This window comes from Durio zibethinus, chromosome 5, assembly GCF_047325235.1.
Source record: "Durio zibethinus cultivar Kanyao isolate XHJ-2024 chromosome 5, ASM4732523v1, whole genome shotgun sequence".
In the NCBI taxonomy this organism is placed as follows: Eukaryota; Viridiplantae; Streptophyta; class Magnoliopsida; order Malvales; family Malvaceae; genus Durio; species Durio zibethinus.
Window position 1 is genome coordinate 23341184 of NC_143166.1, and position 12708 is coordinate 23353891.

Below are 12708 nucleotides of genomic sequence, written 5' to 3' on the forward strand. Positions count from 1 at the left end.
TCTCCTAAGTACACCATCTTTTAGGTTGCATTTAGGAGTAGATTATTTCATCCGAGCTTTTCATAAAATAATCCCTTGAATTTGTAGTGATTTTAGGTATATGAATTAGGTTTATGGTTTTAAAATTAGACTAGTTTTAGGGTGTAGCCTTAGGTACTTCAGGGTTTGGTTTAAGGTTTAGGACTAGGTTTATGGTTTGGTGTAAGGTTTAAGGTTTAGGGCTAGATTTAGGGTTTAAAGTTTTTTATGGTTTCCATTAGGATTTGACTTCATGCTTAGGGTTTTAGGATTTGATTTTGGGGTTTAGAGATTGATTTTAGTGTTTAGGTTTAAAGTTTGACTTTGGTGTTTAGGTTTTAACTTTGGGTTTAGGGTTTGACTTTAGGACTTAAGGTTTGAATTTAGGGTTTAAGGTTTACCAAGATTTTTATTAACCTTTTTAAAAATCTCCAACATCTAGACAAACTTTCGAAGCAAGCAAAAAAAAAAAAAAACACAGTTTTAAATTTATTTAGGATTTTACTGCTCATGCAAATGATACATGATTAATGCACATGACAATTAATAAAAATGGTATCAATGCTAAATGTAAACATTTGATGCATGAAGTCGAACAAATATGGAAACCCATGGTTATGGTAATTTCACCAACACTTTACAATAAACCTATGCATAAGAAAACAAACCAAACAACAAGGAAACAAAAGATGGAGAAAGGGTGGGTTTGGCCAAGCCATGGGAAAGGCCTAGGCCAAGACCTATAAGGTCAGGTTAAGTCATTTTTGTGTTGACCATTAAACATAAGCAATGTACCCATTATTAGGATTTATCGCAAACATTTGGAAAACAAAATGGAAATCACTAAAAATTCTGACAAATGCCATCTTCTTGTTTTGAAAATTTATCAAATACTTGGAAAACGTTGAATTCCATTAAAAAGAAAAACCTAAAGCAATAAGTTATTTTGCAACAAGATTTAGCCACCAAGGGTTGCATGGAAGTTTTGACTATGCTAGAGGAAAACATTACCAAATGCTTCCCAAGGCCTCTCACTACACATACTACCTCAAACACTATGAAAACCAACTTGGGAAAACATTTTTATTGTCAAAGGACTTTTATCAAACATATAGATAACTACCAATAATGTGAATGCAAAAGATGATATTATTATCAAAATAACAAGAAAAGGCATTAAAACCATGAAAGCATGAAGATAATCAACTCCAACACCACAAGTTCATCACAATATCAAATACCAAGCAAGGAAATCATGAGGAAAGGGCAAAGAAAGTTTCAACCAAGCATGGAGAACGTAGGCTAAAACTTCTTACTTAGGATTTAAGGTTTCCTTTGATCCTTTTTGGCATTTCAAATCCATACTATTGATTAGTAGGATGAAAGGTTGGATAAATAGATGAAATATGAGATTACAACCATGGGAGCAATTGCATCACCTTCAAAAATCATGAGAAAAAGAAAGAAACTAAATGCATAAACATGTAAGCTTGCATAAAAATGCATAAAAAAGAAGAAAGTTTATACCTTTCTAAGCTTTCCTAATTTTTGGATCCTTTTTTTCCTTTTCTAGTATGTGCCACCTTTACCAACTACTACTTCCCTCTTTCCAACCCTAAGGTGTACTTAAAGATAAGACTTTTTTTCCCTTTGATCATTTTCATCTAATGGTTATAGTGATTTTGTCCTTTTCCCTCATGCTTGGTGACCAAGCAATGCAGTTTGTACCCTAGAATTGAAACACTTCTAAGATCAATGGTTTTGAAGAAATACGGCAAACGTCTTGGCTTCTAGTGCAGTTGTCTGAATGTGAATATACCTTTTTACCCTTATTAGTGTTTTAAGCTTTTTTCATGATTTTCCTTAAAAAACCATATGATTCAACATTGATTTTTATGTTTCTAATACACCAAAAGTCATAAAATAATATTTAATTATAATCTAGCACTTTTCGTAAAAAATGACACCAAGAAGGCCAAATTACGAAAATGCACTTAAAGGGTGTTTTTGTAATTTACCACTTTTAAGGTGTAATCATATTTTTTATTGAATAAAAATTCATAAAAAAATATCCAATCATGATCTTGAACTTTTCACAAAAAACTAACTTCAAAAAGACCAATTTACAAAAATGCTCCTAAAAGGCATTTTTGTAACCTCACCTTTTTTTAAGGTCACCATGCCTTTTAAGGGTCCAAATAACCTTTTTTACTAGTAAACCTAAATAATCCTAGTCAATCATGATTCCCAAAAGTTGCTCCTAATTTGAACACGATTGATAAAAAGTTGATCGAGGGCATTTTTCTCATTTTCATTCAAAGTTTTAGTTTTCCATGGTTTTACTCTTTAAACATTATGCTTTGGCAAAGTTTGACCAAATTTGACCAATTTTTACTAGAGGCCATCTCAAGAGTATTTTGGTCAAAACACCAATTTTACTTGAAGTTCAAAATCTTTTTAAACCTTTTTAAAAATTTAATGGTTTAACTCAATTTTTCCAAAATGTCTTTTAGTTGACTTGAGTAATGATTTAAGGGTATTTCGATCAAAAATATGAGTTTTAGGCAAATTGAAAGGTTCTCAATTTAAATTTCTTTAAAATCTTTTATTATGACCAAGTTTGACTTTTTAGGCTTAAGTTTAACTTTTCTATCCTAGGTTTTATTGAAAAGTTGACCAAATGTTTTCAATTTTTTTTTTTATGAATATTATCCATTGAACCTAATTCCTAATGATTTCAAAACTTCCCATCGATTTTTTATCTTAAAAATTCATATTTGACTAAGTTTGACTAAATTATCTTTTAGGTTGACTTTGACTTTTTCTCTAATTTTTACTTCTTTTTTACATTAACCTATGAATCAATTTATTCAAAAATATCGAATATTCATATATCCTTAAGAAAATCTTGGACAAATCTTGGGTCTCGACTTTTAAAGCATCATAATTGAATATACATGTTTGGACAAAATTAAGTATCTATAGTTGCTCTCTTTTGTATATATCTAAAAATTAAGAATAATATAAAAATAAAGACAACAATTTTGTCTGAGATAAAAGACCTAAAGAGTTTTTTTCTTTTCTTTTTCTTTTGTTTATCTTTTCTCTTTATTTTTTGTTTGTTTTTTTTTTTTTAATGCTCTAGATTAGGCTGATGTCTACATGGAAAATAACTAAGCTATATATAACAAAATGACATAACATAGACTTTGTTGAAGTCTATAAATGACCTGGACTAACCCAAAATCTAAAATGATGACTTAGGCCAAGTTAAAGTCAACTAATGACACAATCTAGATTAAACTGAAGTTGGCAAATAAAATGACCTAGATTGAGCTGAAGCCTTAAAATGATATGACCTAGACTAAGCTGAAGCCGATAAATAACATGACCTAGACTGAGCTGAGGTCTAAAAATGACATGACCTAGATTAAGCTGAAGTTGAAAAAATTATATGACCTAGACTAAGCTGAAGTCTAAAAGTCACATTACCTAGACTAAATTGAAGCCAACAAATGACATAACTTAGATTGAGCAAAGGTCTGAAAATGACATGACCTAGGTTGAATTGAAGCCAACAAATGACATGACCTAGACTAAGCTAAAGTTTACAAATGACTGGACAAACCCAAAGTCTAAAAATGATATGACATAGACCAAGCTAAAATCAACAAATGGCATAACCTAGATTGAGCTGAATTCGACAAATGACATCACCTAAACAAAGCTGAAGTCTAAAATGACCTATGAATTATCACCTAGTATCAAATAATTTTGAGAATTGCTATTTAGAATTTCAATGACCATGTTTAGAAATCTTATGAATCACTTTCTTTTCCTAAGGGATTCTTTTGACCAAGAAATAACATTGTTTCCTAAGTTTTTCATAAAAAGTTCAAATTCTTTTGTTAAAGAAATGCATGCAATGAATGCAAAGACTGTGCATATTCAAGAAACGTCATACAACTATCAAATCATACCTTGTTCTTTAAACTATGGCAACCAAGTTCTCAAGACTAATTCCACTTGTCTTGACTTCAAACATTTTCAATCATTAAAAATTCAATATGCATTCAACATTCATTCAATTCATTTTTTTTTTTTGGATTTTTTGGTTTTTTCTTTTTCTTTTCTCAAATTTTCTTTTTTCTCTTATTTTTCAATATATTGTTTTTTTATTTCTATTTTTTATTCGATTTTGGAGACCATGCCAAGGAATCTTGGTAATTATACCTAATGGCCTTAAAAATTGTGCCCATAAACTTTAAAAATTATCCTAGATGTTTTACAAGTGATCCCTAAAGTTTTAGAAACGATCCTTAAGGTTTTAAAATGATGCCTAGAAGCTTTAGAAAATTTTACCTTGAGGTCATAGAAATGTTGATGGAGCCTCTGAAAAATTTACCATGAAGTCCTAGAAACTATGCCTTGAGGCTTTGAAAATTTTACCTAGAAATCTTAAAAATTATGCCATAAGGCTTTAAAAATTTTACGTTGAGTTCTTAGAAATTATGTCCTAAGGCTTTAAAAATGATGCACTTAGACTTTGAAAATTTGACCTTAAGGTTTTAAAAATTATGCCTTAAGGCTTTGAAAATTTTACTCTAAGATCTTAAAAATTATGTCTTGAAGCTTTAAAAATTTTACCATTAGGTTTTAGAAATTATGTATGAAGGTTTTGAAATTTTCAACTTGAAGTATTAAAAATTATGCCTTGAGGTTTTGAAAATTATTCCTTGAGACTTTAAAAATTTTACCATAAGGTTTTAAAAATTATGCCTTAATGCTTTGAAAATTTTACCCTAAACTCTTAGAAATTATGCCTTAAGGCTTTGAAAATTTTCAAAATCATTTTACAAAACTTGAAATTTTACTTAGTGGTCTAGAAATTATGGCTTCATTCCCACTACCTATAGTCTCTTTTTAAAGTTTAAAATTCTTTCCACTTCAAAATTTCAATCTTTGATTTTTAATCCCAAACATTTTCCTCTTAAAAAATTTTCAAACCTTGAAATTTGTTTTGAATCTCGTTTCTTTTATTGCATTTTTTTCAAAAATTTTAAAGAAACAATTTTCTTCTTAGTTTCATCACTGTAATTTGGAAAACATAACCATGATTCAAACGTTCTACTTTCATGCAAAAATGTAGGTACATATCTCTTCTTGAATATAAATTCTTTATGCAAGGATGCAAATGCAAATGTCCTTTTCTAATGCAAGTACTTTATGCAAAATGCTACAAATGCATATTTCTAATCTAACAATACAAATGCTTCATGTGAAGATGTATATACAAAAGTCTTTTTCCTATTTTAAATGCTTCAATTGTCAATATTTTCCTAATGATGCAAATGATCCTTATGAAGATGCAAACGCCTTCTAACAATAGAGTAAATACAAATACTTATCCTAAAAATACAGTTATCTTTTTTCAAAGACAAAAATGCATGCCAAAAGATAATTCTTTTCCTCTTTTCCTTCCATTCTTTTTTTTTTCCAAATATGTAGATTTCTTAATTCATCATATCAATTCTTCAATTTTTTTTCAAAATGTTTCCTCTACTATTTCCACAAATCATTTCCTTATTCTTTCATTTGTCTTCTTTATGTTGTTGCTCTCTTTTCACTTTGACAAGATATCCTAGCTTTCTTTTATTTTTCTTCTCACTTCCACTTACTCTTCGTTGTTCATCCAATTGGTTTGTTCAACTTCTTTCAAATGGATTTCCCTTTTCCAATTCCTAATGTCATTCTCCTTATTCTTTTGCATTATCCTCTATCATCTTTATCCTTATTCCCTATTCTCTTCATAGGATTTCTCAAATTTTCTTTCATTTTCACTCATCAATTTATCCTTCGTTTTGCTTCTAGCATTAACCCCAATATACTTCCTAAGCAAAATTGAAATTATAAACTAAATATAAATATGCAAACTAAAAATTAAAAACTTAGGTTGCATCCCAAGCAATGCTAGTTATAATCAAGCTTGACCAACTAAAAAATCTTTCCATTAGGGTTAAGTGATTACCCAACACTTGATACCAACATCTACTTGCATTATAATCTTTTTTCTTTTCCCCATATTTTTAACAATAGATTCAAAGTGATGGTGCTCAATGAAAATGGTGAAAGTGTATAAGTGGCCTACCACTAGCAATGTATTAAGCATGTTCCTAGTAGGGCTAAGATAGATGGGTACTAACCTCAGTACAAATGAGAAAGGTACCACTATGGAAAGTATAGGATTAGGCTCTAAGGTGAAGGATTCCTCTATAGACGGTATAGTATGAGTGAATGAAAAGGATGAAATGACTAAGGGTTATAGTTGAAGATCAGAGGTTGGGAAAATTTCTAGACAAGTAAGGAATTCTATGACACTAGTCTATCTTCCTTATCATTATCTTCTAAATCCAAATGTCTATTCAAAAATTCCCCAATCTTATCATCATCCAACTCTTCTCCATTATAATGTTCTTTCATTTAAAAAAAAAAAAAGCCTCTATTTCATCCTATTCACTAAGCTCAACAAAGGGTGATCTAAAGGTGTAAGGAAATCATCGAATACATAAACCTCATCAGTAGGCTTTTTCACCTCAATCATCTCTAAATAATCTAATGTTTGATCTTTAAAGGGCTGAAAAAATGACATAGATGTAATAAAAGGCTCAAACTCTCCTTCAATTGGACTAGTGCTTGACTCTTTAAGAATGTTAGATCTTAGAATCGATCTATCATTATTTACTTCCATTTAACATGAATGTTCTTTTACTTCCACAACCTTTTCGTCCACCACCTTGACAAATGCAGGCATATCAATCACAATAAGCTAATCATTGTCATCATCATCAATATACACTATACCTCATTTCCTTCATCATCCTTAAATGTATGATAACACCTAATTATATAGTTTTTTACATGTAAAAAATGGTGCTAAATTTTAAATTTTGGATGATTTTTGGTCATTTTCATATTGTTTTCATGATTTTAGGTTTTCAAGCTCATGGATATCATTTTCATGCAAGCCATGCATGCAATCATACAAGGAGAAATTTTGGCCTAATTTTGGAATTTATAGTCGAACTACCTTGATCCACATTTATAAAGTTTCACTTGTATAAATATTCTCCCATGATATACTTGGCCACCTTTATTCCAAGAAGGATTGCATGCTAATCCAAACTCACTTAAACTCTATCATGTTTGGCTAAAGAGAAGTTTTAATCTAGGCATGACTCCTTTACTTAGCCATGAAGAAATTATGTTTGCATAAAGACCCTACACATTTGGCATGTAAAGGGGAAGATTAATTTGCTAAAGCATAGACTTTACAAGCATTATCCTATTCAGCCAAGACTCCAACCAATCAAGCCTTCATACGATTTCCACAATAAAGGTTAGGTACATTTAGCCAAGAGTATTTTTGCTTATGATGGACTCTTTAGCTTATCCAATAAAGAGTCTTGATAAAAGAAGGAATTTGCAAGACAAATATTAAGATAATTGAAGAAAAATCAAATTATTTTTGAAATTCCAAGCCTTTGCCAAATCTAAGAGGGGAGATTCATCAAGATTCATCAAGCATTAATTAAAAGGCCAAGATTGCATCTTCAAAGTCCCATTCGACCAAACATACACAAGGAAGAAAAGTCCCATTCAATCATGCCTCTTTGAAAGATAAAGATCAAGTTTATCATTTATAGTTTGAATTTGAAAACAACTCTTATAAATCTTATCCCTTGGCCGAGCCCTCCATTATAAATAAGAAGGCCATTCACCCTATTTTATCATCCCACTTCTCACTTTTTTTTCTCCTTTTTAGTTCTTAGTTCTTATTTCTTTTAGTATTTTAGTTGAGTTATTGGCTTAGTTAATAGATTCGCCAATAATAAAGCTCTTATTCTTTAAATTCTTTTATATCAATTCAAGAAGTATTGTTTTCAAGATCTTTTCTTTTCTTGTTTTCAAGTTACAGATTTGTTTTTCAATTTTTATTTTGGCAAAGCTTTCTTTTTCTTTTGTAAGATTAATTCAAGTATTCTTTTAATCTTTACAAAGTTTCAGCTATCACTCTTTTTCATGCTCTATAAGTTTTCTTTAATGCAATCTTTATTTCAAGACTACTTAAAGCAATTAGTCTTTTCAAGTTTTCATTATTTTTTAAGCTTTAAATTATTGTTTTCTTAGATTTAGTCTATGGCAATCTTCATTTACTTCCCAAGTGATAGTTGATGAAGTTAAGATCTTTTCCGACACATTACCTTTAATCTTTATTTTCTTTACCTTACATCAAACCCTAAATTTTCAATTTTTTAGATATAAGACCTTAGGTTTTCACCATTGGTACTTGAAGAGCAACCCAACATTACATTCTATAATCTTTAAGGAGATGATACTAAAATACTTTCATTTATTACTTGATCTATGCATTTACAAGCTATACAAAAAGTAGTAATCAAGTTTTTGGCACCATTGCCAGAGATTATAACGGTGTTTTCAAATCAATAAAGAATTTTTAACTTCTTATAATCTAAACCTTTTTTTTATTTATTTACTTTTTTTTATCTTTTTTTTTTTGCATACGTAGGTCAAAAAGTGTTGACTTAGCTCCTATTGATCAAGAAATTGAAAAAACATTCAGAAAAAGAAGAAAAGAGCAATTAGCACCACCTGTACCGACACCCATGGCTAATAAACAATGAAGGGCAAAAAACCTTAAGGGACTATACAATTCCCAATGTAGATGGTTTTTAACCATCCATTAAAAGGCCAACTATCCAAGCCAACAACTTTGAGATAAAGCTTTAATTATACAAATGGTTCAAACTTCTATGTAGTTTGGAGGGTTACCAAATGATGACCCAAATCTTCACCTTTCTAACTTTCTTGAATTAGGTGATACTTTTTGCTATAATAGTATTTTTTTACGAAGCAATTAGAGTAAGATTATTCTTTTTTCTCTCAATTATGAGGTAAAAAGTTGTTTGTCATCATTACCATTCAGTTCAATCATACCATGGGATGATTTGGTCCAAAGGTTTCTAGTAAAGTTTTTTCCATAAGCAAAAACAACAAAGCTAAGGAATAAAATCACCACATTTCTACAAGCAGATGGTGAAACATTATATGATGGATGGAATGATTCAATGAGCTACTAAGAAAATGCCCACACCATGGTCTGCCTTAATGGCTTCAAATCAAGATTTTTTACAATGGTCTCACACCACCAATGAGAACCACCTTAGATTGAGCTATTAGAAGGGCAATTATGAGCAAGACTCCTAAGGAAGCAAATGAGCTTATTGAAGAGATGGTTACAAACAACTATCTGTAGGGGATGAAGAAAAGTAAGTAAAATGTTTGCTAGTTTATTTAAGATTGATGCTATTACCTCCATCAATTCCTAATTAGCTACTCTCACCAAAAAGATTGAAGCTTTAGGAAACCAACCTCAAGCCAACCATCTAAATGCTATACAAAATCCTTTTGTCTCTCGTGATATTTGTGAAAGACCCCATTTCATTGAAAGATGCTAATTTAAGGTAGAAATAGTCCAATACATCCAACAAGCCAAGCCAAGCCAAACAACAATCCTTATAGCAATACCTACTACCCTAGATAGTGAAACCACCCAAACTTTTTTTGGAACCAATCAAACCGCCAACATACAAACAACCAAAACAATAACCACTATCCCAATCCACCAACTTACATCCCACCCCAAGAAAAGAAACCCACCTTTGAAGACATGTTAACCCAACTAATGCAAGCCAACAATTCCAATATTCAAAGCCAAGCTACATCAATTAAGGACCTAGAAAACAAAATAGGTCAACTCGTCTAAGTTGTAAGAAACTGCTCTATAGGTACCTTACCTAGCACACTAAGTTCAACTTTAAAAGACAAAGCAAGGGAAGATATAATGTTATTTATTCTTTAAGAGATTTTATAGGGATAAAGGATTCTGATGAGAAGGATGATGAGCCTATAGTAGTAAACCTACCTAATTTTTTGAGATAACTTAAAGTAGATTTCATAAGAAATAAAGATATATTAGAAGATAAAGAACTTTTGAGGTTTGGTAGAGAAATTCTAAAAGGTTTTGACTTTACAGTATTAGAGGCCTTTGAGGATATTGAAACCTATGAGAAAGTCTTTGAGAATGAGAATATTGAGATGAACTATGAAAAAAATCCTAAAAAGTACATCGATAGGTCTATTAGAAAATGGTAAATATTACTATAAGTAAAGAGAGCACTACTATAAAGCATTCAACTTAAGCATGAAAAAATAGTCTAAGAGGAAATAGTTTAAGAAAGGACAATCTAAGAAGAAGACCTACAAGAGGAAGAACTATAAGAAAAAGAAGAAAAAGTCTAAGAAAAAAGTGTAAGAAAGACCAAAGATGACTGCTAGAATGTATAAGCAATGTTTCAACATAGCAGCACCTTCCCAAAGCCTATTCAAAAGAAGCTTCTTAATGAATTGAAAGAAGCCACATTTTTAGAAGATTGTAACCTTGAACTGTAACAACTCTTGCCCAAAAAATAAAAAGATCTAGAGATTTTACTATTCTTGCAAAATTAGACATTTAAAATTTTATGATGCTCTTTGTGATCTTGGGTCTAGTATAAATCTAATGCCTATGAATATTTTTATGTAGCTAGGCTGTGAAGCCTACCCAATTCAACATTAAATTTGCTAATCAATCTGCTAAGTTACCATAAAAAATGTTGAAAAATGTACTAGTGAAAGTTAGTAAATATGCTTTCTCTATGGATTTTATTGTCTTAGACATAGGGGATAATTAAGCTCTATTACTATTAGGAAAACCTTTCCTATTTACTACTAGGCCTTAATAGATGTTTATAATGATAGCATTATCCTTAGATTTAAAAATAAGAAATTGTAGTTTTGTATCTAGAGGGTATGGTATGCTTAAAGATGAAGAAGATTTTAGTACAATCAAGGTAAATAAAACCTTTAAAAAATCTAATCTAATAGGTAAACCTCTTAACTCTTTGCATCATTTGTCAACCCTTAGCTCTAGTCATGTCAACCCTATAAGAAACTCAAGCTTTGTTTATGTTATCCCTACTAGAAGAGCTAGTACACCTCCCATGACCAAGTCTGTTTATGTTATTCTTCAAATAATGAGCCAATAAGGTAAACTTCCTCAAAAAAAATAAGGTGATATTCTTAGATGTAGGGATTGTCAAGCTTGACCAAAACTAGTGTTGTTTAAAAGGTAACCCAAGTTTTACTTTAATGATTTATAGTTTCTTTCTATTTTAGGATACGTATGTTTTAATGTTTTTGTTTGAGCTGATTTTTTTTTATAAAGATGAAGTGAAGTAAGGATGATGCTTCATGCAAATGGAATCTGACCTTAAGTAAATTTGGGGAATATCTCTTTCTTTTCCCTTGTTTTATATTTTGATATATTGTTGCATCTAAGTGTGTAGCAAAAAAGGATGCTTTTTGAACTTAATAGATTTTTGAAAATTGTGATCCCACTTTTGCTTTCAAACCAAATTGACATACTCAAATTTCATTATGATGCTCACTTAGTTGAAGTTGCATACATTTTCCAAAACGACTAAAGTATGGTATAAAAATTGATTATGAATATGGTGGAACTTAAAAAGAATTCTTAAGGGTGTTTTTCTTTGGATATGATTATTATGCATATGTTTTTATTCTCTTTATAAGAAATGCTATGATTTTTGTAAAAGTTTATAAGATATGGATTTGCATGAGATTTGAAGATATGAATAAGTGCATTAGAATTTATCTACTTAAATCTTGAGGTGAAATCCTAAACTGTATTTGACTCAAGAGATGATCTAGGTAATTTTTTAGACTGTTTGGGCCTTTTTCAAGCCACCTTGTTATAATGCATCCCTAGTACCTTTTATTTTGAGCCTATTATATTAATCCTTTTTTTTTTGTTTATTTAGCCACATAACAAGCCAATAAGCCTTTTCTTTGATTATTATTATCCTTTCTTTAGGTTTACCTAGCACAATTATGCTTACTTGTGCATTATGGACATATTTATGATTTTGGGAAGAAGGAAGGCATAAGGAACAAAGCCTAAAAAAGCTAAAATGGTTGATTTATTACTATTTAAAAAAAGCCATAAATACAAAAGAATAAAATGATGCCTCATAAGTCAAAAAGAGCTCCTACTTGTTTCAAGTCCAAGAAATTCAAAGAAAGTAAGCCTAAGATTTTTTAGCCTAAAATTTTTTTTTCTTTTTTCGACCTAAGTCTTATATTACAAGCCTAAAAGACCTTTTAACTTTAAATTAGGTATGTAGGTTTATCACTCTAACCACTTACACCATTTTCTAAGACTTAAACAAGGTATTTATAGATAACTGAAACCCTAAGAGTGTTTAGCCAATGTGGACTCCAATTGGCAACTCATTTGTTTCAGTTGAAATGGACTTCTTGAATCCAAGAATGCTTCTTAAAGTTTAATTGAATTAAAACACTTCATAAGAACTCTTATAGACCAATTCTTGTCTTCTAGATCATAAAAATCTTTCTTCCTTAACATGTATCAACTTTTAGAATGGATAAAAAAAAGCAAAAATCAAATCTTACAAAATCAGAATGTAGGTTCAGTTTTAGAGTGTGCATTAACCTTTTAAAAGTGCATGAAATTGCATAATCTTAAACCCT

At 30.3% G+C, this 12708-nt stretch overlaps 1 non-coding gene across 1 annotated transcript; it reads right to left on the reverse strand.

Moving 5' to 3' along the window:
• Positions 1-9092: 9092 nt before the first annotated feature.
• On the reverse strand, positions 9093-9198 carry LOC149518851 (small nucleolar RNA R71). The gene has a single exon (XR_016342560.1). It is a non-coding gene; the product is annotated as a small nucleolar RNA R71 (small nucleolar RNA).
• Positions 9199-12708: the final 3510 nt, after the last annotated feature.